This window comes from Anas platyrhynchos, chromosome 7 (genome assembly GCF_047663525.1).
Source record: "Anas platyrhynchos isolate ZD024472 breed Pekin duck chromosome 7, IASCAAS_PekinDuck_T2T, whole genome shotgun sequence".
NCBI classification, from domain to species: Eukaryota; Metazoa; Chordata; class Aves; order Anseriformes; family Anatidae; genus Anas; species Anas platyrhynchos.
In genome coordinates this window covers 37,837,682-37,863,809 of record NC_092593.1, presented here as the reverse complement: position 1 = coordinate 37,863,809, position 26,128 = coordinate 37,837,682, and the positions used below count along the sequence as shown (strand labels likewise).

The window sequence follows — 26,128 nt, the reverse complement described above, 5'->3', positions numbered from 1 at the left end:
ATATGGTCTTTTTATGAAAAAATGCAAAGGACACCTTCATTCAGTGTCATGGTAAATAAAAGCAGAAGTATAAGGGGTAAAAAAAACTTGCTTGGTATATCTGAAAAGTGGTAAAAAGTGCTGAAATAAAATTCACTGATCTCCATCTACTCATGCTTGTTCTCCCATGAATATATGAATTGGTTATATCTAAAATTTTCGTGTTAGTGTCACTTTAAAGAACACAATCTGCAGTTTTCCTCCAAGAAATCTGAGTAGAAGTGGCCCAAACACAGACACATCACTGGTTTTCAGGCCTCAAACACCTTAAGAATCTCAGAAGCAAGACAAAACACCCAACATCCACTCATAAAAGTGGGAATACTGTGTTGATTAGTAGTACTAGTATGGTGAAATACAAATCCTAGAAAAAAAAAAAAGACTTTGATTCTCCTGTTTTCTTATACAAAGCAATTTAATGCCAGTAAAAAAAGGAGTTCGCATTCTTAGTTTTCAGCCCTTCATTAATGATTCTTTTTCTTTTTCTCTCTCCCCCTTGTGAGTAGGGTACCGCTTTAATGTTAACATGCACAGCATGATGATTTCATTAAATGATTTGCCAAGACCTCATGCATAATCACCTCATTGAAAAATAATGAATAGTCATTTATGTCCTGTCAATTAGTAATGTACAATAATAAGGGCTGATACTGGTTTAACCCTTATACCGTACTTGAGATGGTGAATGCAACATGGTGGAACGATGCTTTGGAAAAAGTAGATAGACTACCCAGGACATACTCAGAGAAGGTATTTTGGCCATTACGCATTAACTATATATGAACACTTAATTAAGAACGCAGTCTTTTGTTATACATCACTAGTACATCATTAACAGATTGAAATTTGGGTTTTATTTTATTTATTGATGACATGTAATTGCCACCAGGCTTCTGTCTGCTCACCTGCTTTTAGATTCGTTATGATTTGTAAGATCTTACTTATCCTGGGAGAGAGATAATACCACTGCATTTGTACAAAAAGGATAGATTGCTTTTTTCTTTGTATAGTATAATTTTCTGTTAATATAACGGTAATGAGCCTTTAATTGATACAGTCTACAAAAATCTTTGAAAATCTAAAGAAATGATTTAATACTACGAGAAAGAATAAAAAAGACAAATGAGTGCTTCCTGTGGTTGAGGTTTAGCATGTCTGATGATGCTAGCCTTAAGAAAGAATATGTCAGTACAGTAAACATGACTGTCTTCAATAAGCAAAAGGATATTTTCTTGACAAGGAAAAAGGATAACTATTTTGAAAAAATCTGAAAACAACAAATAGAAACTTAGCTTGATCTAGCTGACTAACCCAAAGACCAGCCCACAACTTGTAGCCGCTGCATGAGTGAACACTTGGTACTGCTACTCAGGGTTTAAGGGCAACTTTTCGGCAGCAATGTAAGACCAAGGATGTACCGAGTCTCAAGGGATGCCAGTCAATATTAAACAGCTCTCAGCTTTTTTTTTTTTTTCCTGTAGGTTGAGGAGAGATCCAAAATGCTTTTGATGGATTCAGAGACTGTTTCATATGATATTTTATTAACTTCTGCAAACTGTATGAAAACAATTCAAAATATCTCTTAGATAAAACAGCCTCAGCAAGAGCTAAAGCGATTCAGCAATATCCCATATGGTACCTCATATGTCACAAAACCTGCCTGGATCTTGAAAGTTAAGGTAATTTTTTTTTTCCCCTCTAGGACTTAAATCTGCATTACAACAAATCAAACACAAATATGCTCTTCTTCCTGATTCTCCACCTTGGAAAATGCTATTTTTATGTTGCTTTATGCTTACAACACTGTGAAAGGAATTTAATACTTATCTTCCAATGACAACTGCTTAGGGTCTTGAAACTCTCTTGATATTTGCAGGCATGAACCACTACGGAACTTGGCTTATGAATAATTAAGTACATAAAGATCTAGTTTCTCTTGCAAATGGAGATAAACAGCATCATCTCAAAACACCTCAAAATACACTCTCCCTTGCTGGCCTAAAGTCTGAGATACAGATTCCAAGCAGAAGATTTAGGACAACCCTAGTTTGCCACTGATTGCCAACATATATTTTTTCTTGCATTTACAGTTTATTCTTTGTGCTATCTCTAATGGCCTTTTGGAGAGAAAGATGGTAACATAGCTCTCAACTTGCTAAAGCATGAATGAGGAATAGCAAAATTTAATGTGGGATATGTGAAGCCATATGGAATTCTTTTTATAGCATAAACAGCTCTTTTTACAGCCTTTCTTGTGAGATCTCTTATTTAATAACTTTCAGTATTCAAGATGAGAGGACAACAAAACTCTATGGCAATCAGGCAACTCTGGCACAAAAACAACTGCTGTTTCTGTAAATGGTGGGCACTGAGATGCATGACTAGAAATGACTCTGTATTTGACATTACTGGCACCTGATGCATTAAACTGTCACCTTTTCTTGGCAACCAGGTGCCCCAAAATATAAGACTACACTACAGTATATTATGCAAAGTCACAAATGAGAAAACAATTTTATTGCAGATGGGAGGTAGCTGACACGGCAACCAATGCCTTAGGTCCAGGATTTTTACTTTCCATCTACAACTTTGAAGTGCATGGAAACTGATGAACAAAATTAGTACTGTTTATGACTGAAAACAAAAGATCATGAAAGTGACCATTTCCAACAAACTTTCTTCTGTGCCTCATAAAATCGGACCAATACCATGCAAAGGTATTGCTGAGCCATTAAATGGATAAATGGGGAAATGGAATACCTGAAGAAGAGGTTGCCAAAGCAACTCCACGTAATAGGCATGCAAGGAACATTAACGAAGAGCTTCATGTTTTGATATAAACCTCATAATTGGACTGAGAACATACTGATATTATTACCTGGGAAACTGACGAACTTAACTATTAGCAGCTTCTTATTGGCAAGAAACATATCCAAATATAACAGCAACACCTAAACACAGTATTTACTGAAACTCAAAAAACCTTGCATGTTAAAATGTTAAAGTTAACTACACCATCAGCTGAAGCCTTTCATAAAATGGTATAATCCCCTTATGATCATCCCACTCTTGCTTCTCCACACAACATGGTGTTATCCCCTGCAGCTTTTTCTCAGTCCATCCTGACACATCAGCTGCTGTGCAGTATAAGTTGAATTAGTTGAATTTTCACAACTCTACTGGCATCAAACTGTATTTTGCTCTACTAGTCTGTTATAGTGGCAAGGGAGCTGATAATTACTGAGATCACAAGGGCACCATCTAAAAACACTGTCACCTTCCAACTCAGTGGCACAAATACACTTGTCCTACGCAAAGAGCAGAAAGCTTACTAACTATGCCAAAATTCACTTAAGGAAAGAATTTCACGTCTGTGTGCAGAACAATTGCTATTTCTGAGGAGATACTAGTTACTTAAACATGATATTTTTAGAAAGCATAGCAGATTGACCTAAGTAATTATGCCATTATTCACACATCTTTAACAGATCTGCCTTCAGCATCATTTTTAATGCAGGCAATTACACAACTACTATTTTCCCTGTGGGTAGCAGGACTGGCCATTAACTCAGAGACATTCCAATGACTCCTGTTCAAAGTAACATTCATTCTGTAATCTCCACAGTCAGTCTCTCCAGTCCCCAATTTCTTAGGCTCATCTTCTAGGTAGGCATATGCATTTCCTGTCTGTCATTTGTCTGGGTGTTCTTTAATAGTGTTTCCCTCACCTTGTTTTTGATCACAAAAATGAGAGTACTGGAATTCTATAGATGATATGTTTTGGCTAGGCTAATCAGGATAGCTGGTAAGAAAGCCCGCTTCTACTTAGTCAACCTGCCTGCCACAGAAAGCGACACATCAGACTGATAGACCTTCTCGTGTTGAAAGAAAAATGACCAGCTAATTTAAGAGATATGGTGTTAATAAGGCTACCAAGAATCACTGACTGATTGGTAAGGGAAGGGACAACTCTCAACAGAGCTGTTACTTTGCCCATTATACGAATGAAGCCATCCTATAGAGTTTTGTGACAGCAGGCTCTGATTCAACAGTTCTGTCAGTTTTGGTTTTCTCAGCTGGTCTCTAAGTGGGCTACTTCACACCTGTCCTGAACAAGAGCCCTGGTGAAGAAGAAAACAGGGAAACAGCTGGCCATTTGAAAAGATGTGTATGAATAACAAGTCTGCATTATTCCAGCATGACTAGATTCTCTCTGCCCTGAAAAATTCCCACCTAATCGATCACCTTGCTGCTGATAGTTTTTCTAACTGTTCTACAGTCAGAGGCTTTCAGTGCAGTAGCTTCTTTCTTGTTTTCATATCTTTCTCAAAACATACCTGGTCAAAACCCAGCAACTGTCTCACTTTGGAGAATAAAAATTTTACACAGAAAGTACTACATGATGAACAGGAAGAATCAGAGCATCAGTCTTTTCATCATTAGAAGATGATGTTTACTGATACAATAAGTGAGAGCTTGTGTGTGCAATCCTTAAAGGGAAATATATGCAGTGGCATAATGAGGGCTGTTTAAAACAACAAAAACAACGAAAAACAACAGGAGATGTTTCAAAATTAAAGATGAAGCAGGAAAAATATTTTGAAAAGTATCGCATAGGAATAAATTATTTAACCACTTGGTGTCGCTCTTAACTAGCGCTTGGGGCAGCTCAGCGCTTTCTATGACAGCCAGAAACAGATCCGTGATAAAGCAACCTGACAGAGCGGGGAGGATTTCACTGGCTGTATTTTGGAAACAAAATTCAGACGTTCAGGGATTTAAATAGACTGACCTAACAATTCTCTAGAGGTTGCATGGTGGAGACACGTTTTGTAAGGACTTGTTGCTGAGATAGATAACAATCATTTATATTGCCTGGGGTTTGCAAAACTTGATCTATTAAACCCAATTGTTTGTTTTGTTACCATCTCCTTTCTAGATCTTTCCATGCATAATAGATATTGTAAGGTTTTTCCATTTATATTTGTACATTATTTCCAATATAAATTAACATGTTTGAGAAAAAAATAAAAAAAACAAGCAAACAAAACAACTCACTTAAGTCACTTTGGTTAGAGCATAACTGTGCTTTAATTACAGGACTGGACTTTGTGAGCAACCTGTGCTAAATCCCTGGTTTAAAGCTTTTTAGGATAGCAACCTTGAAAATTAAACTGGTAGCTGACTTCCCCAGTCCTGCTGGCCACATTGCTGAAATAATCTGAATAGATCATACAAATGCTGACAAGTACAAACAGCAACCTCTACTGCAGCCAACAAGCATCAGGCAGAACAACCGCAGGTACCCCAATCATCTGCAGTCTTTGCACTGCACAGGTGCTGCCTTACAGTGAACTCACCGAGACCTGCCACGAACACATTTTTCCCACCTTTATGTTACCACCACCATTTGGCTTCCATTAGCATCGCTGGGATTGTTCCTGTGAGTGAGATAACTATTTCTCAGCAGACACACTCCTATGGCTTTGCTATGCAGGCTTTGCCAGTGGGATGAAGTAAGGGCTGGAAGGGAAGGAGCAACACTGACCTGATCGTGAACTGCTTGAAAAAAGGGAGTTAAGGAGACAGGCTCACCGCTGTGTTACAGCTTCGTAATTCTGCTGCTTTCCAGGGAATTGACTTTCATATTTATTGCCCACAGAGAGAGGATCTAGAAATGTGGTATTTATAAAATGGCACAGTCATATTTATAGTGTGGTTTATTAATGAGAGTTTCAGGAATAATGTGCTCTGGGATTTCTAATACTTGAGTGCTGACAAGAAAAAAAGAGGTAGCAAAAACTTCCAGGTGTCCTCTGCTGGTTCTCTTGGCAAGGCTCCTGGAGTTGGGTATTTGGGAAGTGTATCAGGCTGTCCTGAGGTGGACGGAGAAAAAAAAAACAAAAAAAAAACCACCACAGAACAGACCTACAGTGACTGCACAGCAGTTCTCTGTTTTTCATCAGAATCCTATTAATACAGAGGAGGTATTTTTGGAATTTCTTGGCACAGGAAACTTCCATTGACCACTAGAGAAGTTTCACCATCTGAAAGTCAGTCGGGTTGGGTCTGGAACCTGCTTTACTTTGTTTCCAGCTCATCTTCTCTCTCAGCACAATCCACTTTATTTATTTATTAAAATTCTTTCTACTCATTCTGCATCTTTCCTACTGCAAAGAGTATTAAGGGAAAAGCAGCTTACCTTCCGTATTCCATTATCTCTTTTAATGCTTAATTCCATCTTTCTTCCACAGATTCTGGGCACCACGTATAGTCATTTTTCCTGGCACTCATAGCAGAAAGGCAAACACTATGCCTCTGAATCAGAATAGCATTGCTGATAACCCACTGAACGAGACACAGAAAAGAAAAGAACTCGCCACACAGGACACTTCCCCCCTCCATAGTTCCTCTACTCTCAATTCTCTGCAATTATTTGTAAGCTCTCCTCTCTTTTCTCAGTAAAATCTAATGTAACCTGCTTTTTATCTTCAGATTTTCTCCTGTGAGTGCAAAACATCATTCTATTTTAAGAATATTTAGTGGGTAGCAGGTAAAATAGATCAATCTGTTCAATGTTACAGAAGATTCTGTGGGTCAGCAAAGAAAGGAAGTTTACTAAATAACAGGCTGGTATGCATCTTGGCTATCTTCATTTAGATTTCTGTACTGATTTTCACACTTCAGGTTCGGTGGACCTGAAATAAATCCAGCTGAAAGCTGCAGTCACCATGGTCTACCTTTTGTTTTTGTTTCCTCATTCTGTTTTGTGAAGTTTACGTCTATATAGAGCCTGCCTTCTGAAGTTCTGCAGTAGTTCAGTCAGATGGATGCCTGTATCAAGTCACCTCAGCCCAGCATCCAGCTACTAGACCACACTAACCTTGCCATGGTAAGGATACCTAGCTTCATGCCCAAACCTTAGACCTGGCTGTACTACAATATACGCTACCACAAGCTGGTGTGCTGTTGTGTAGCTTCCAGGCTGTAGGGCAGCCTTGGATGTGAGGGGCAGGCCTTGATGCTGCACTGTTAGCTGTGCTAAGCAATTGTGGCTCAGGGGTCCACCAGAAGCTGTGTATGGTCAGAAACAGTGATTCACAGCAAGGGCATCACCAAACTTGCAAATGCAAAGCAACAGCTTTCTCAGCTCCTTGACAAGACAATCATCACACAGGTGCATCAAACCAACTATTCATTCACTCAGAATATGTAAAATATATGTAAAATAAAGTAAAACTCATGTCTCAGAAGTAAAACAACAGTAGGAAATTTATGAGTTGATTAAATCAGGCACAAACAGAGCAGATCTTCAAGAAGGCTGCTAACAGTCCATTCAGAGTGTCATTGCTCAACTGTTCAGTCCTGACTGCTCTGTAACAAAACCTTTTTCCCTTTTATTTCTAAAACTTGTGACACAGTACATAAACCATCAACTGAGACTGACAAAATACTACCACCTTCCAGAGCTCAGCCTTCCCATCACAAACAGGCTTTCAGCACATCATTGGTTCTGTGCAAACCACAAGTCTTCCAGTACAGGAATCTAATGAACGAGGCTGTCTTCTCCATGAAAACTCTGCTGTGATTCCTATTACCTTGCTCTCACTGCAAGAACAGCACAGCTAACGATGTCCAGGTAGTGGAAAACTGGTGTCTCATCCTAACATGTCAAGCCATAGCTCAGATGGATAGGCAGGGACTGCCTTTCATCCAAAACGTTGTCTCTGACGAAAGCCAGCAATGGGCAGCACTCACTGGTTCCCAGGCTGTGGGAATTGTGAACCATGTATGCAGAGCAGTGGGCAATCTCTGGGTTATCTGCCCTGCTCTTCTTTTCCTTTATCACAAATCTCTCGCTCATTGCCACAGCCCCCTTTCATTTATAGACTCCTGCAATCATCAAGCCCCAGTTTTCTGTGACTCTCCCCTCAGTTTCTTCAGCAGGTTTCCTATCCTGAACAACAACAAAAAACACAAACAGAATCAACACTGATCAAGTCAACTGGACTTTAGTGAATCAAAATTAAAAGATGCAAGACCCAGGTATGATATGCTACAAGCACCAAGGAGAGCTCTAACACACAAATTCATGAGTTCAGGTGGGCTATTTCAAAATCTAGCCCGCTCTAGTCTTTTGCTGCAGGTCACCAGACTCTAAATTAAAGCTTTTCAGCTGCTCCTCTTGCAGCAGTCTTTTTGTATAAAGTGAAATAGGAAGATTTAAGTCAATGTAAAAAGACGCAGAATAAGTGCTGTCTGTGTCTGTTTGTCTCACTTGAAGCAACTAAAGGGACAGCAGGAAGGTGGAAAGGGAAGAGAAATGAGCATCCAATTGCGTAGTCTTGTCAACTATATCCTAAGCATCTAATATTTAATGATAATATTTAGGGTGCGGCTTAAATCTTGAAGCATGGAGATTTTCTTTTACAGTATTTTTGGAGAGATATTCATACAACCACAGTTTTTTAAAAAGTCTAAATGTTATATCTTTTTTTGAAATGTTAATAAATATTTGGTGGGTGTCGGTCAGCTTCACTGTCATTAAAGGTTCAGTTAAAAATATTAACCTATCTTTTTTAAGATGGATATTTTTCAATAAATTGTAATGATAAACTACAAAAAGGATATTTTTTTTTGAAACTTGATATGCTTCAAGTGAATTCAGAGATGTAGAAGAAGAAGTCTTTTCTCTTCTGTCTGGATGTCATGAAAGCTTATGACAGAGGATACGACTGAAAAAACATTGCTCCAGAACAAGCTCCATCAGTCTGGAGACCCACAGAAACTAAAATGAGTCCTACCTACACCTTCCCTATTTTTTTCCAGTAAGATTGTAGCCATTAGCTGTTGATCTCTACAAAGATCCATTTAGTTCAGGGAGAATACATTTTTGGTCCTATCTGTTCGCAGTCAAACCCTAGCTGTTAACTTGATTAAGCATGACTGCAATTATGACACTTTTTGGTGTCCAAGCAACATCCCGTTATTACTTTTTAATATTATTTTGTGATAGGATAGTTTAAACCACTGATAGTTTAAATTCTTCTATTCATGTGATTTCTTTTATTAAATTATTTTCTTAAATAATATAGAAAGTTCATTAAGAAAGCAGTTAGCTGAGGAATATTCCTGCAAGCATGTACTTAAAGGAAAAGTACATAGCCAGTAGAAACATTAATTGGATGTACATGACCCAACAATGATTCTTTTGCCAATATGTTAAAGTTTTATGAACCATTTTCTGTTTATGTGGAAAGGTATCGATAGCCAATCAGCTGAACTAGTACACACCTGTACTATGTACCTGGTGTCCAACTGCCTGGTCCTGAACATATCGGCAGGGCAGGAGCTGTTTGTTGCTTTGCATGCTCCTGACAAACAAGCATTGCTTAATTAACTTTAAAACAAGGTAAGATAGTAAGATCTATCATGGGGTTGAAAGCATAAGGTTAGAGAGACCATATATATTAGATATTGTCTACTTTACAAAGGAAAGATGGATTGATAAAAGCTATTAAAAATTTGAATTAATGCATATTTTATAGACTCTACAACATTAAGGGGAAGATTAAACTTAAAGGTGGCCATTTCAGGCTTTATGCAGCACTATAATTTTATTTTCATCCCTTGAAGTAATGTGGGTGTAATGCCAGCAGACCAATTATGTTACTAGAATGAAGTAACCATATAAAGCAGCTTTGCTTAAGATGCAAAACTGCAGAGGCACTGCCTCATAATAATTCATTGTTTTGACACCATACGCAGAAAATATAATCTTTTTATAGTAGATATATCATTTTTTCCTTAATAGTTTACTTTTTTTTTTTGTGAATTTCAAGAAGCATTAAAATTTTTTTAAGAAAACATCAAGAATAATGAGGGAATAGCAGAATTACTTATTTAATTGAATTGAGTAAATATTAAAGACTCAGAATATGATGCAAAACTTACTGGAGCTTAAGAATGGAGACTCACTGGCTGAATAAAATAACTTCTTAAAAATATTATTATTATTTTTTAATGTAAAGTTCTCAATTTCACAGAATTAACTGCCTCTTCCCATATTTCTGAGTTTTGGAGCCCCGTGAGTTTTGTGTTTGAAAGTAGAATTGGTATTAGCAAGTCATTCAGAAACTAGAAACAAACAGGCCAGGGAAGCCAAGAGGTATGAAAGGGCAGAAAACCCAAGCAAGCTCCAGATGACTCTTATAACTGCAAAACCAAGGGCACAGTGAAGGGGACAAAGGTGAAGACAAAAGTGGAGGATTTATGTTGTAAAGAAAATCCCATTTAAGCATAGCACAAAAAATAGAGCCACTCTCACAAAAACTATAATGTATTTGTAGTTTGTAGATGTAGTAACATCCTAACATGTAATAACATGTAGATGTAATAACATGCATTTTTGTAGATTTAGTAACATCCTTGTAGGATCACACCAGAAAAGACAAGAGATCTGTTATGTCAGTTTTCAGTTTTCAAAGTGGAACTTAAATATGAATGGGAAAGTTTATTAAAGAAGGAACACTTCTATTATAAATTATTTTTACTTAAAGTAAAAACACAACGAACAACAAGACTAAAAACATTAAGAATTTGCTAACAGCATGAAAAATAAAACTAGCTTCTTTCAAACACTAGCATTATGGATGATTGTGGATGCTATCTTAGATTTTGTAGGGCCAACACACATTTATGGCAAAAAAAAAAAGAGCTTAAAGAAAGCAAGAGAATTAATTCTTTTCTCCTCTTCTCCAGTGAAAATGAATTTAGTTAAGTTATACTACAAACTTTCTTTATGACGGACGTATTGGATAGACCATCTCAACTTTAAGTGTCAGTAGAATAGAATTAAGAACAAACTGGTAAAAATGAATAAGCAACAAATCCCAATATCAAGTGATATTCACTAAGAAGTTTTAAAAGCAGTCAGGTATGAAATTACTCTAACACTGTAATGCGTAACCTTTTGCTTAAAATTACCTTAGTGCCAGAAAAATAGAGGTGGTTAATGCAATACCAAGATTTCAAGAAAATTCTTAGTGGATTTGGAGAACTACAGACTGCTAGGACATCCGCAAGGAGTTTTAGAAGGACCTCATGACACTGAAGGATAAAGCTATAAGGGTAGACAAAATTTAATGTTCAAAAATGTAGTGATACACATGGGAAAACTATGCCAGCCACTTCAGTCAGCAACTGCATTCAAACTTTCCTGATATGCTGTAAGTTCTATGATGGTTGGAAACAATGGCAAAAACACTAAGACAAATACCTTACTCTAAGCACTACAGAGATAAGTAATGAATATGTTCTCTGAGCAAGGGAGGGGAAGATTTAATTGCCTAAAGCAGAGATACTGAGATATTACAAAGATGTTTTGTTAAAAAATATTTGTAAAAACTACATACCATTGAGAAATGACTACCTGTAGAATTTTATGAAACTTGCACACTGTCTCCTGCATGATTTTTTCATATTTACAGGGGAATTATACCATGGTATACAATGAAGATTAAAAAAAGGCAGCTTTAGTCCAGTGAGTTTGCATGGCCTGCACCGGGGCACGCTATTTGCTTGCCCCTGGTGAGCTAGCTGCTGCACTTCTCTGTGCCTCTGCCACATGGATCTGACTGCAGCTCAGTGCAGTCTGCACTGCAGCTGAGTCCAACAGGGAATTGAAGTCCAATGGGTACACCTGTACACCTACATGTATATATATATATATATATTATTATTATTATTATTATTTTTCTTTTTTTACAGCAGTGCCAAGAAAAAGAGGCATTGCCACAGTAATGGACAGAGTAATAGCACTTGCTATAATGAATAATAAGAAGAAAGCAAACATAGCATGAGGAACTAAAAGGCTCACAAAGGTAGTGGGAAAATGTGGTTTCGTGTGTATCTTTCACCTTTTCAAACATATCTTCCCCTGTGTGAAATGGATGGAGTGTTTTTCTAGGAAGTATTTGAAGAGAAAAGGATCTCTTTATTTACAACCAAAATGTCTTCCTCTCTGAAGTAGAGTGTAGTAGGTGATTAACCAGCACCAGCACACAACACAGCTCTTTAGGGAGGGAACTGAAGAACATAATCAGAAAATAATGCAAATTACTGCTAATCAAATAAATTAATTCATCGCCTATGATTAGTAAAGAATTCAGTTCCATCTGCAAAGTGCTGTCTGCAGCAAATTCGACCCAAGAATATGCAGCTTGATCAGTAAAGTTTGTAAATAACTTTGCAGCTGAAGTATGTTGTTCAACTAGTGAAGATGTAGCTCAGTTGCCAAAGTACTTCAGAAAACCCACAGCTGAGATATGCAGCAGCTCAGCTAGAGAAACAGGTGCCCGGATCTGTGACAAATTAAATCAGGAGTGTATTCATCTTCACCAACAGTACATACAAAGAAGAATCAGAAATAATATCTCAATTATTAAACCATGCATCTCAGTTAGCCAAGTCTACAACCATACGTCTGGAAAAGAGTATTGTTAAATTAAGGAATGCACCTCAGTCAAGGTACAGAGGGAGTCTGCTCATTACCTTATCACTCTAATGGCCATGATATTTGGGAAGTTCCTGGAGAGGGCTGCAGTTGGAGGACAGATGTGCCAGAGAACAGCACTGACTGGGGAAAATAGGCAGCTGCAATGCATTTTCCTTTGCACGGCACCCTGCATCACTAAGGAAAAGCAGGGTCCTCTGCACAACTGAGGTGTGATCTGCAGGGATGCATGGCAAGAGTGGGGCTGGTGATCTTTTAGGGTAGCTCTTTTACCTTAGGAGACAAGGGCTGGGATAGAAGCATCATTTGTTGAGGTATCTACGATAACTGTGATGATGGCAGGGATTGTTTCAGTAATTTTCCTGTCCTGAGTTAGGCGTTGTTCTTCAGTGGCAGGCTGTGTTTTCATATTTAATGATAGCACTGCTCAAACTAAGCTAAGTAGCTCCAAGTCTGACCGAGCAGTATTAATGAGCCCACCATGGGCTGTTGCATTCTTCTTTCAAGCTCTGCTTTGAGTCAGTGAAGGAATGAATCAAACTGGAAACTAAAGTGGCTGAAGAAAAAGGCCCTTCCTTCCAACCTTCTTTCACCCAAAGAAACCAACCTATAGCAGAAACCCTGCTCTAGTTCACTGCTCAGCTACACGAGCATTGCAAGATTTTCAACAATATCATTTACTTGCCTTTTTGCAAAGCTTTTGTAAGGACAAAGCCTCTATTGCTGTCTATTAAGATCGGAAGAACTAAGATAATACACAATCTTAGAATAGATTCTATACAATTTTCAAATGAATTTCCCACATTTTAAGATTTAAATTTTACCAAAAGATAAAAAGCAACAATATTGTAGAAAACTTTTTCTAGGCTGCAAGTTTGTTCACTGTGTTCCTATTTGAAATTGCTCTGATGTAAGTAACACCCAACTTTCTACAATCTGAACAAACAATAACACTAGAATGAAGTAAAAACTATTTTTAATGGATCCTTTACAAAATCCCTTCAGCATCTGGAATTAAAGTGAAATTTTGCTCTCTAAGGTGATCTTTTAAAAAGATTTCAATTCATAGTTTGCTTATTAATTTTTGTACCAAATATACTTTTTAAAAGTAAAAAAAAATTAGCAAGGCAAACACATCCTGAAGTATAGAAAGAAGCGCTTCTTTCACAAACTCTAGTAATGCAGATTGTTAATAAGTCAGTTTATGATTCAAAACTCTTCCTTTGTTGTCTCTTACTTGCTAAGAATGCAAAGAACAATATCTAGAAAACCTTTCTCTACCACAGAGGACACTTAGGAGGCAAATCCCTTAACAGATGATCCTGTTAGATGGTCCTCTACATCACCACCTCAATGAGACAAGACACTGTTGGTAAGAAAGATGGTACAGAATTCAAAAGTTTACAAAAGGAGTAGCTTTCTAAGAAAAAGGAAAGATCTTTTTAATCGTAAAAGGAAACACCGTAGTACACATCAGATTTTTTTTTTCCCCACTAAATTTTCTTCCCATGGGCCTAGTAATTATTAGGGATTAGCAGGCTGTATCTTAAGCACAGACTAAAAACGCACATTTAGTAAGTTCCAACTCAAAACCGGTGGCATTTACTCATCCTGTAACTTTGCAGGAAAGCCTTTTTCCTGCTTGAAAAAATACATGTATTTCAGTACCCAATGGAGGTGACAATCATAAGTGATTTAATATTTCAGTATCCTCCTTAATCCTACTCTGAGTGATCGAACACCCACTGCCTTTGCAGGGGCACAGAGTAAAGCAGGAGAGAAGGATGCACACAGCTGTTTTTATAGAGTTTGGGTAAGATGACTGCAGACTGACTGTGTAGTATTCTTTGAGAAAGGATTGACCCTAAAGTTTCCTGGCTGCTGCCCTGATAGCCAGGCACAGAACTGTGGGAAAGGCTTTGTGAATAATTTATCTGTGACTTCAAGTCAATAATGCATTCTTGGGATCTGCTTGTGAGGTAGCATAGCTATGCCATAACCCAAATTCAAGGTATGTTGCGAAGTTACACCATGTGCATTTTCATGTTACCCCTCCTAGCTGAGCACACATTTGTCTCTGTTCTAAAGACAAAGAACACTGAACCTAACTGACCTTCCCCATGAGCACTCACTCCCAATCTCCATGAAATTTCTAAGAACATAACTTTATTTTCTATTCAATTTCTTTGCTCTTAATAAAGCACAAAAGCCATAGCATGTTCTTCCTTTGGAAATCTTAGGTTCCAAGTTATTTCTCTGTTAAAGCAAGCATGCCTTAAAACTCTTCTAAAAAGGAGTGTGATGAATATATTTTACTTTTATAAACCGTTGCCTAAGTCTAAAATGGCTCCCCTCCATTTCAAAACAGCTGGGACCAACTTCACCAAATGAAATAAGCCTGAAACAATCCTTCACTCGTCAAAAAAAAAAAAAAACAAAAACAAAAAAACCACAAAACAAACAAATAAAAAAAAGCTCTCCAAAGTTATCCCAATATTCTTTAAGAAAGCAGATCAAATCAATTCTAACGATTGTGAAAATATGATGTTACCATTAATCATGTTTATTTTGAGAATGTGATGGAACGAGACCCCTAGTACTCAAAGAGTAAAGCTGCAACCAAAGCCAGTACACAAAGAGGATAAAATTTACCCAGGAAGGATCCAAAGAGCAAGCTACGGGTAGACCAAAAGCATGTTTTGTAACCAGAATTCTGCAGTGAGCTACAGGTTCAATAATCAAAATTTCTCTGTTGGAATTTTCTGCTACTATAGGTATAATCAAAAGTTCAGTTTAATGAGCTATTTTAACAAGTTTTGTTAGAGGATGTTATGCTGCAAACGTTTTATATATCAGGATATATATTATATAGAACAGATGTGCTTTTACTAAATAACCTTATCAAACTTTGTATAATTTTCACTACGTGATACAGATCCCGCAAAAATAAAATACAAGAGATCTAGGCACTGAGAGGAACCTATGTTATTTCTATTTATAACTTTGTAGAATGGTTTGAGTTGAAACAGCTGGGATTGTCTATCTAATTGATTCAAATGTGCATTCAATTTGCTGTTTAGATCATTGAGTTGATTATGCAAATGAATCTTCTATGGAAGATGATGAGTATATGTTGCCCCCTGCCCTTCTTGGGTTCCAGCATACAGTAATGATGATTAAAGATAATAAGTTACCAGAAATGCGGTAGCATTGGTCAAGACAAGTGGCCTGTAATGGTAAAACGGCAGCTGTGTGAAAGCCTGTGTTGCCCACTTCCCAAATGAGCTATTGAATTAATTTACATGGAATAAAAGGAGCTTGAAAGTTTTAAAGTCCTATCCAGCATGGCCACAAAAAAAAAAGTTTTTGATACAGATAAATTTCTGCAAATCCTCAACTAAAAAGTAATTATCATCATATGGAATTTCTATACTACACTGAAAGGTGTACAAATCTGCCCCAGTTTTGGGTCAGGGTGCATGATGGGATCCCGATGGCATAACAGTTGGTTTGCACCTTCACCGATTGCAAGAGCAATTGATGGCCTCAGATTGTGCTGAGAAATTGGAGCTTAGAAATCTTGTGCTACAATGAAGCTTTACAAACATGTCAGGTATCATTCAGAGACGCCAGCATTCCTCCAAAATAATTTCACCATTAATTTACTAGTCTTCTAGAATTGAACTTCCTTAATTAGATATCACCAAGGGAATCACTTTTGGGTTTATAATTGTGTTATACTAATAACAAACAGATTCTAAACAGATGAACACATAAAATCTAAAGAACATTCATTTAAAGATTAAAAGCAAGAAGGAAAATTAACACTGAAATAGGATTATTTTGATAGTCTCCATCATTTTGATTTACAATAATTATAAAAATAAAAGAACACCTGGTCCATAATTACATACTTGATATTTTTATTAATCTTTACACTTGAGTAACTGAAAGCCAAATTTTTTTGCTGGAAGCCTGAGTAGTTTTGGATTTCTTGATTTACAATTGTTTCAAGCTGCTGGTTTCCAATTTTAATTTCCCAACTTTTTTTTTTTTTAATTTTTTTTTTTTTTTACTCACTACTTCACTGCTCAATAAAGAAGCTTAAAACAATTGCGTATCATTTCTGGGCTAGGCATTGGTAATTACCTTAATCACATTTTTCAAAACTAGCATAGCAACTGGCATGATGTCAAGTTATGTATTTTTGTATCTGAGTGTTTTATAAATCAGAAATTAGACTTATTTAAATACAGTGTTTTTGATATTCCTAACAGACTGTACTTCCAGAAATATACATTGCAATTAGCATCACGAGCTGTAACACAGCAGTGACAATGAAAATTAAAGAAGGAACACAAGGGTCTGGAGCTGTCTGGCTGAGTCAGTCTATCGCCATTGATGTCTGTTGCTTTTTTTGCATCTGGACCAGAAAGGAATTTAACATGTTGCTTTCAAAAGATGATTCAACATTTTTGTAACATTACTGTCCAAGTCTCTTGATTTTTTCTAGCCATAATGTCAATGGGTTAACAGTATAAAACACTGTGGATCAAGAATCAGGCCTATAGTTTTTTTTTTTTTAAGACAAAAATCAGTTTTGCTAAACAAAACACTTCAGCAGCAGGTCCTAGGAAAGACAGCTTATTAACCAAAATTGCTTTCCTATTAAATCACAAGAGCTTTCCTCCTCCTTCAGCTTGTCTCTCCTTCCTTTGGAGTGTGAAATAGCTCATTCTCCAAGCTGTTCTGGAAAAATCTCTGGTTTCAGAACACTTATGCAATGTATCTGTCATTTACAATACAATAAGAAGTTATCCTTAGACACTAAAGAGCTAAGAGATTGACTGAAGAACTGTGGTATATGTATATGTTAGTAACTCTTTAATATATGAAAATCATTGTAGTAGAGGCAGAGAAACATTCTCAGAAATGCACGCATACAGCAGCTCTGATTTCCAGCAAGAGGCACCTGTGGCCACAAGCACAGAGCCACTGAACATATTTATATGCCAGAAAGCTCTCACAGTTTGGTTACCTGTGGGTATTCAGCACATATTTCTGTAACTAATTCAATTTTCTTGTTCATCCTTCATGTAAGTTTTTAAACTTTGCACACGCTTGGAGTCCTATTTCTTGTGGTATCTCCAATAGACTGAATCCAGTCTTTTGAGACACCCTAAGGTAATTTCTATTCGTAGCCATTCTTATTCAAGGGCCGGTGTAACTTAGGAGGCCAGAGATCACCCACTGCAAGCTCCACTGCTACTGAACTCATTCCAATTGTGAGTACTACAGATGTTTATTTTATCAGCAGATGGAAACTTCATGGGTCATTTTTCCTCCTTCCCAAGGGTCAATGTCAGTTTGAGACTTGAAAACGTGCTTTCTTGTCATGAGGTCAAAACTCTGACCTAATCAGTAACAGCAACACTTTAGGTTAGGCATTAGGGGATCCTTTGATACATTAGCTGCTGACTCAAGCATATGTCCATGAAGCAAGCAAAATAGTCCTTTCCCCTTTGAGACTCGAGTTTCATCTTGCATATTTGATATCAAAGCTGTGTAACATGCACTTATTTTTAGCAGATGTCATGTCATTTTTACCTTTGAGAACGGTTTTAATGGACCATGCATGAGCCATGAAGAAAAAAACAACTAATGTGAATTCTATACTACATAAGGCACACCATGAATGACTCTGCACTACTATTTTAAAATTTAGTGTAAGGTACCCAGTAAATATATTCAATAGAAGCAGAAGACAGTGTTCCTTCTTTGCTTCATCAGTACAGCATTAAAATTACAGAAGCACGTTTCAGTGACAAGTTATTTTTTCATAATCTACAAAGTTCAGGAACCTGATGGATATCTCAGCTTGGAGGTCAGAGGTTAAATGGCTGGCCAGTTGACTATAACTGAGCAAATGAAGGTACAGCTCAAAACTCTTCCCTTATTGAATATGCTGCCAGAATTCATTGGACACTGTAGGTGTATTGCTACTTGTCACATATGCTGCATCTCTGAGCCTGTCATGTACTGCACAGAAAGAAGGAAATGGATTAAAGAGAGTTTTAAGGTCCAGGTCCTTTGCTTTTCTGGATATTCTGAAAATTAAAATGATAAAATTACCACACCATTAAGACGTTTCTGGTCTACTTGGAGGAGACGGTTAGTAATGAAAAGAGATGCTTGTCTATATGCCCATACAACCTTTAGTTCCTCTCCACAGATGCTGAGATTTTGAAAAAAATAAATGAATTAAAATGATATATTTTTCCAAAGTCACTTACAACAATATCCCCAGTAACTGATAGTTTTATTTTATGCTCATGTATATCCTTATCTGGAAGGGCAATGAAACTAAATTTAATTATGTCTTACTACATTTGGCTATATAAAATGACAAACTATTAGAACAAGCACGTAAAAAACAAAACCAGCCCTGCACTCTCCGCCAACTTGCAAGTTCCAGTTTTGCTTATTGCTACCATAACTCCATTTTGCTAGGTCACAGTAACATTGAAAGTTGGTAAGAGTTACAATCCTGGAAGTAGTGGTTTGTGCAATCTCCATCCTTTGTTGGAATGGAATCAAACTTGATTCTGCAGTTTCACCCTCTACAGACAAGCTGGATTTATAGTAACATTGATGTCCTGCGTATTTGCTGTGTGATCCCAGGGCCTGAATAACAGCAAGGTGTCATTCATAACAGTCACCTGGATTTATCTGGCATGTTAGCTTTTGAAAGATATGCGCCACTGCCTATGTAGATGTATTGTGGTATCATCACTACCACTTGCCTGCTGTTGGATCTTGGAAAAGTTACTCCACTCTCCCAGACCTTGTTTTCCCCATTTCTGAAAATGGAATATCATTGCTAGTCAGTACAGCACTTTAGGATCCTGCAGTTCACTGGCCAGGGGTGAAAAGGTATTGTTATTATAACTATACAGTCACGTATATATTACTGTGCACTTAGTGCTTTATTGAACTGTCCAAATAACCTATGTTTTGTGATTACAAGCACTGAAACTTCTGGAAATACAACAATGAAACTTGAGCTCAGTCTTAAACATTAATGTCCTAGTAATTAAAAAGGCAGCACCTGTATTAAGAACTGCTCCTCAGGAGGAAAGGTTTATAGGACAAGGCTTTTTATCGTAAAGAATAAAGTGCTGAAAATGTGTTTTTAATTCTTCATGCATGTAATGACTGCTTATAATAAACATATTTTTGAGAACCAACTATACACTTACCTAGAGAGTATTTCAAATCCCAGGTATACATTCCTAATGCCTCACCCAAAAATTTCAACAAATGGAGACAAAGGAGGGTTGCTAACAATCTGAATATTAACATACTTCAGAGTATTCCTTAAGAAATATTAAGACATTTACTGTATTACTCTTATTGAATATCCTCATACTTTAACTGTCATGTATTTAACAACTTAATATTGTTTCACTTTCAAATACATGAAACCTAATTCTTTGCCTTTAGAGAATTAGGCTCATTACCATTTCAATGAGAGTTTCTTAATTTCTGAGAATTTTTCTCAATTTATTTATTTATTTATTTATTTTTAAATCTGTGTTACAGGGCCACGTTCTTATCTTTTGTGTCTTCTATCTTCTCTGAAGGGATTTGATTCCATTTTACTTCGCACTCCATAAAGCTCACAACAGCTGGTGTTCCAGGCAGAATACAGAGAGGTACCGAACACCCTCCAAAGACAACTCATTTCAGACAGCACTCAAAATTACAGTTTTATCAGAACCGAAAACAAAAGAATGGCAGGAGATACTATCTGGACTTTTACTCCTACAAAACAGATGGAACAGATCAATACAGGGAGATGATTAGCTGTTTTTTCATTTGTAGAATCTCAGTGGATAAATGGAATACTAGTCACTATATGTTGGGTTCAAACTATGGGAAAGCTAATTCAAAAACAATATTTATTGAAATTCCTTATTTTTAATATTTAGAGAATCCACTGTGTAAATATGGTCCCTACACTAGCCCATTTTGTAATTAAGAGAACAGTGTTTGCAGTTTCTAAAATTCTACCAAATAAGCTACTTCGCAGTTTTGTTTCAGAAAACCTTATCCCAGGTCTATAGAGATCACATAAAATCACCAGGAAGGTCTCTGAGGACTTTGTTGGCCAGTGAAGTAAAATCCCAAAGGAAACACTGGAATTAAAAAATAAGTTAGAAGATGAAGTTGTACTGGGATTTTTGAATAGACGCAGAACATTGTAAACTGTTAGAAGGAAAAAGATCACCAATCACAATATCCAAGATCGAGATGCTGGAGATACCCTTCCTCAGGTCTAATAATTTCTAATTACTGGGAAATGACATGAAAGTCAAATTAAACAGTAGGTGGTCACCTTAACCTCTGAATGCCTTAACCTTCCTCCCTCTAATGAAGTAGAGCCTCAAAAAAGAAAAGAAAAAAAAAAGGAATAGAAAAAATCACAAAGACCAGATGTTGAGTCTTTATTTTATATCAGCACTATACTGGATGTTGCATATAACAAAGGTTCATAAGTAAGGAGTAGTTTCCAGCCTGGAAAGAAAATGAACCTGTGAAATTGTCAACATTAGAAAGATTCTTTCTGGGATCTACCAGGTGCTGATACCCATTGTCATAAATGTATTTGAAGTAATGACAGTATTAAGACAGTGTATACACAAATAGTAAAATATAGTAGACAAAATATAGGGAATTGATTGACCTTTAAGCACATGAATATAGAATTTAAAAGGAAAAGAGTAAAACTGCTTTCAATCAGTGCTTTCCTACTGGCATCAAATCACAAATGAATGAGAGCTGATGGTAATCATCATAAACTTGAGTTAGAAATTGTAGAAAAGCAGTAAGGATGGCAAGACATGGAAAGAAGTCTACAGTTAGCAGAATAAGGGAGAATAAGATGTGCTTTTAAACTACATCTGGAGCAAAACTGTTCTAGCAGCAACAGATCTACAACTAAATGCAAATGGGGGAAATGATAATAAAAATAAAATGTATGTATCTTTGTCACAATACAAAAATGAAATAGTTTCCATTCAGTAAGATGGAGCATATCTAAAAGCTGTACTAAATTTTACCATTTTAACAGCAGATCTGCTTTTATTTAAGGGAAAAAGTCCAAACTAAGCATAACTTGAAATTGGTTTGCCAAGAACATCTCTGAAGTATTAAAACTGGTTTAGACAACTCTTTGAACAATGGAGAATTATCCTAGATGGTGATGTATTGATTTAAGTGAAAACAACAACAAATTGTGAAATCTTCCTGTAAATACATGCTGTGGAAGATGAGAAAAAGTTCTTATTGCAGTCATATTTGCATTATATGATGTCATATTATATACGATATTTTTGTGTCTTCCTGTTTTATAAAATAAATTAGTCCAAGATGAGTTTTTGTAATACCTCATAGCAGAACCAGAAGCTAAAGCTACGGATCAAAATTCCATGTGAAAATAAATCTTATGTCATCATATGTAAGTATGTGACAATGGGTGAGTAACACACGTGCCAGTAATTACTTTTGGGCCATATAAGATCAAACTCTTGATAGGCCAGAATCGTATTTTTAGGACTATGTTTGTTATGGAGAATTCTGAATATAAAAGATGTAACAGCTGTTCATGGTGAAAAACCAAACATGCCTTTTCTCCTTCTCTGAGGTTTGCTTTTAGAAGAAATGAGGAGTCATGAGTCTACCTTAGGAAGTGATCCACCTCCATATGATTGAAATACTTTGCAGGAAATAGTACCGTGGTACAAAAGGAAAGCAAAACCAATAATGAATGGAAAACACTGCTAATGCAAAGAGGAGTCAGGTGATATACAGTATTTGAGTGGTTCATTTATTTTTATTGGAATATCAGTTTACCAGTGTAGCAAAAGCAGGTTTGCTTCTTAAAAGAGCTAAGAGAAAACACTCATTTTGTTTTAGATTGAAGACATGTAGAAATTCTCTAGGTAACACGACTACTGTGAATAAACATTCTCCAAAACAAGAACAAAGATGAAATTGCTCTTCATCATGTCATTAACTTATTAACCCTCCCCCCAGGTGTGTTGCAAGGTTAAATAGGAAACCAGCACACAGAGACCAGAAGTTGTCAAATTAGATAGCAGCTGTTTGTTCACCCATGTAAAAACCCTGTATATTCATGGCTAAATAGAGATTAAAAAAAAGGACCCCACTGAGGACATAACATGTCAGTACTGCCCTGACCTAACAGCCAGAAATTAATGATGAAAAAGAAAACCAGGTGATTGGTTATACTTGTGAATTATTATGTATTTTGAATCAAACAGACAATCCTACCATGAAATATGCAAAATTCACCACAGTTTTATCAGTTTCAAACGGATACATGAAGCGAATATTTATTTCTTTCCTCCAAATTGAATTTGTTTTGCTTTCTTTTCTCATCAAACTAGGATCATCTATGATCACTCTAAAGTGATAAATAGATGTTTCATGTTCCACAAGTTCAGATTTATTTTTTTACTCATCAGATTAAACAGATATTGTTTATTTCCAGGATAGGGACGTAAATAAGACTATATAATTATAATAAATTATAATAATGATAATAAATAATTCTGTCTGAATTCTTTGAAATGGTAATGCATATGCGGACAAGAAGGGTTGTGTTCAGTTTTCCTGGACTCTCAAAAACCTTCCTGCTAGAACCCACACTAAACGTCTCTGAAGACATTAAGCTGCTGTGTGATAAGTGAGAATGTCCTTTAGGAAGCACTGTGGAAAATATGGCAAATTCCGAAAGAAGAATCATTTCCTATTATTCATTTTGAGGCCAGAGCAGGCAGTGCCCATGTGACACTATTAAAGAGCAAAGAATATAACAAGGACCAGTTTTGAAGTTAACTTACTAGCACACTGAAGAATTCTGAAACATGTAAATGTCTAAAATTTAAGTTAAAATCATAAATATAGGACATGTCCACCTAAAAGCATGTATGATTTTGCCTTTAGACTGATTTTTATAAGCATTTATCAAACCACTGGATAAAATGAGACATCATATACCCTGTAATTGTTTGGGAAGATCCTTTTTCTATATTTTCCATTAGCCTAATGATAAACCAGCAGCATCTCTTTCCTCACAGACTGTTCATGATGATAGTTAATAAAAACACAAATAGTTGTAACCTAGAACTGGTCAAATATTTACAACAAATAAATGATATCATAAGTCTTTTTTTTTTGTTTGTTTGTTTGTTTGTAAAGGAGCTGCAAATGTTTGCAGCAAGCAAGAAACATGTACAAACAGCCATTTGTAACGGCACAGTGACTGTCTCAAATGGTAAAGGTCTGAACCATTGGCAATAAAGATTTGCTTTTCTTTTTCCTTTTAAATCTGTTCACACTTCTTCCACTGATTTATTAGAAGCAGTATTTATAAGCAAGAAGGAGGCAGGAACATGGCTACATTGACAGGGAGTCATCACATATTTGAAAGTTTTCAGAGATGTATGAAAGTCATCAGATGAAAAAGTTTAAGGCTTTTCTCAAACATTTGCTCTTTCTTACACAAATTAATTATTGGTGCATGATCTGCAGCCTGAGCGGGGCTGCTGATTTCCAGATTTAAAAAGTAGATAGCCGTATTTCACGCATCTACTGAAACTCATTAAGTTTCCCGCTTTCAGTCCACTGAAGGATTCTCATTTCCAAATTATTAAATTATTAAGAAAAAGTCACTCTAAAATAAAAAGACTTACGGGCTATGCAAAATCATTAAGCTCTTCCTCTTTTATCATACACTCACTGAATTTACCATTATTCTTAAGGTAGAGACCCTGTAAACTAACTGAACAATTGCCAGCAGGAGTCCAAAGTCAGATGGAGATGAAAGATTAAGTGTGTGTGTAAGAGCACAGACCTACAAAAAAGCCTTCTAGCACCAAAAGATGAAGCTGATCACTTTAGGTAGAAATCATGAACTTATGTATGCATACAGATGCTGTACTTCCTAAGGTTGCCTCTGCTTAGCAAATGCTGCAAATTTCGTGTTTTTTTTTTTTTGTTTTTTTTTTTTTTTTTTACTGACAGCTGCTATATCTAGCTATCTAAAATCCTTTTAGATAGCTAGATATAAACTGTATTTGTATATACTTCTATAAACACTACTTGGAGACTCCACCTGCAAATCAACCCATTCTCAAAGATCTTTAAGGGGCCAGAAGAGACCCTGTAACTCTGTGTTAGCTCAAGAACCCCACATTTCACACTTTCAGAAGCTTTACTGACTTCTGACCCAGAAATCTTCTTTTCTTGGAGGCTTACGGTATGTCATATTGGGGGGCACACTGAGATGGGCCTGGGATGGCAACAAACGAGGATGAGTAAGACACTGTTTTATTGTCTGAAAGAAGGCAGCTGAATTATAACAGTATTGCCTATTTCCTGGAACAGCTTTATTGAGGAAGCACGAAGTGGTAGTCTATTAGCCACTGACAGAAGTTCAGGTGAGCAAGAGAGGTGTTACCAAAGCTACAGGCAGCTGTGTTACCGTGTCAGGTCCTGGGAGAGGCTGAGCATCTCCTGGTCATCCTTAGGGACCAAAAGAGTCAGTTTCTCTGTTTATGATCAAAGGTGTATCCAAATTCATTTGCTTTCAAAGGATCACGATTTCTTGCCTCTGTAGTACTTGTAAAGTTCACTTAAAATGTTAAGATAGAAGATGCTGTAAGAGCAGAAAGTATTAGAGCACCAACTCACTCTCGCTTGCAAACAAGGTTTACAGCATTCACATTCCCAACTATTTATGCCTCTCAGCACTTTCTCTGGTGGCTGTTACTTCACTTCATCTGCCAAAGGAAGCAGATTTCTACACCTATAAGAGGGGTGTGTTGGGGGATTGTTGTTTTTATTTATTTTGGTGACAGATTGCAAGAGTTCTGAGAATAATTGAGATCCCAGTATTTGGGTGTTAATAAGTTTTTGTGTCCATAAGGAAAGAAAAAATTTCTTGGTCATCTTTTGCTTTAGTCAAAAGCACTCCTGTGACTCTCCAGTGACTCTCAAAAAAAAAAAATCACAGTTGTAAGCCAGAGCTTAACTGCCAGTTTATTTACTTTTGTTTTATCCATCTTTGCAGATGATTGCCTGAATGTAAACCAAGTAACAAGTGATAATACCATAATATGTGGCCGGGGGCCCGGTGTGGGTCACCTCACCTCATCTTCAGAATGAATTGCTTGTCATGAAAAAGGGATATGATATGAGATGATGGGTGATGTATAAAACATTATTTTAAGACGTGGTATTTTGCACAGGACAGCATCAGAATTCTATGAAGAGTTTTCAGGAACAACCTTACAATACGAGTCCTAGAGCAGTACTGAAGCTGTATTTGAATTTTAGCAGCTGAGGTACATTTTGTAGTCCACACAGCACCTGGCTATATTCTACTCCAACACCAGAGAGAAAAACTAGTAAGCACAGTCTTCTGGAGAGAAAGGAAAGGGGGAGAAATGTGACAATAGTGTAAATACAAACATCTTAGATGCAGAG

General features: G+C 36.7%; 1 protein-coding gene across 3 annotated transcripts in view; it reads right to left on the bottom strand.

Moving 5' to 3' along the window:
* Positions 1-26,128, bottom strand: part of SLC39A10 (solute carrier family 39 member 10) — a 191,241-nt gene that overhangs the window by 125,816 nt on the left and 39,297 nt on the right. The window lies entirely within an intron of this gene.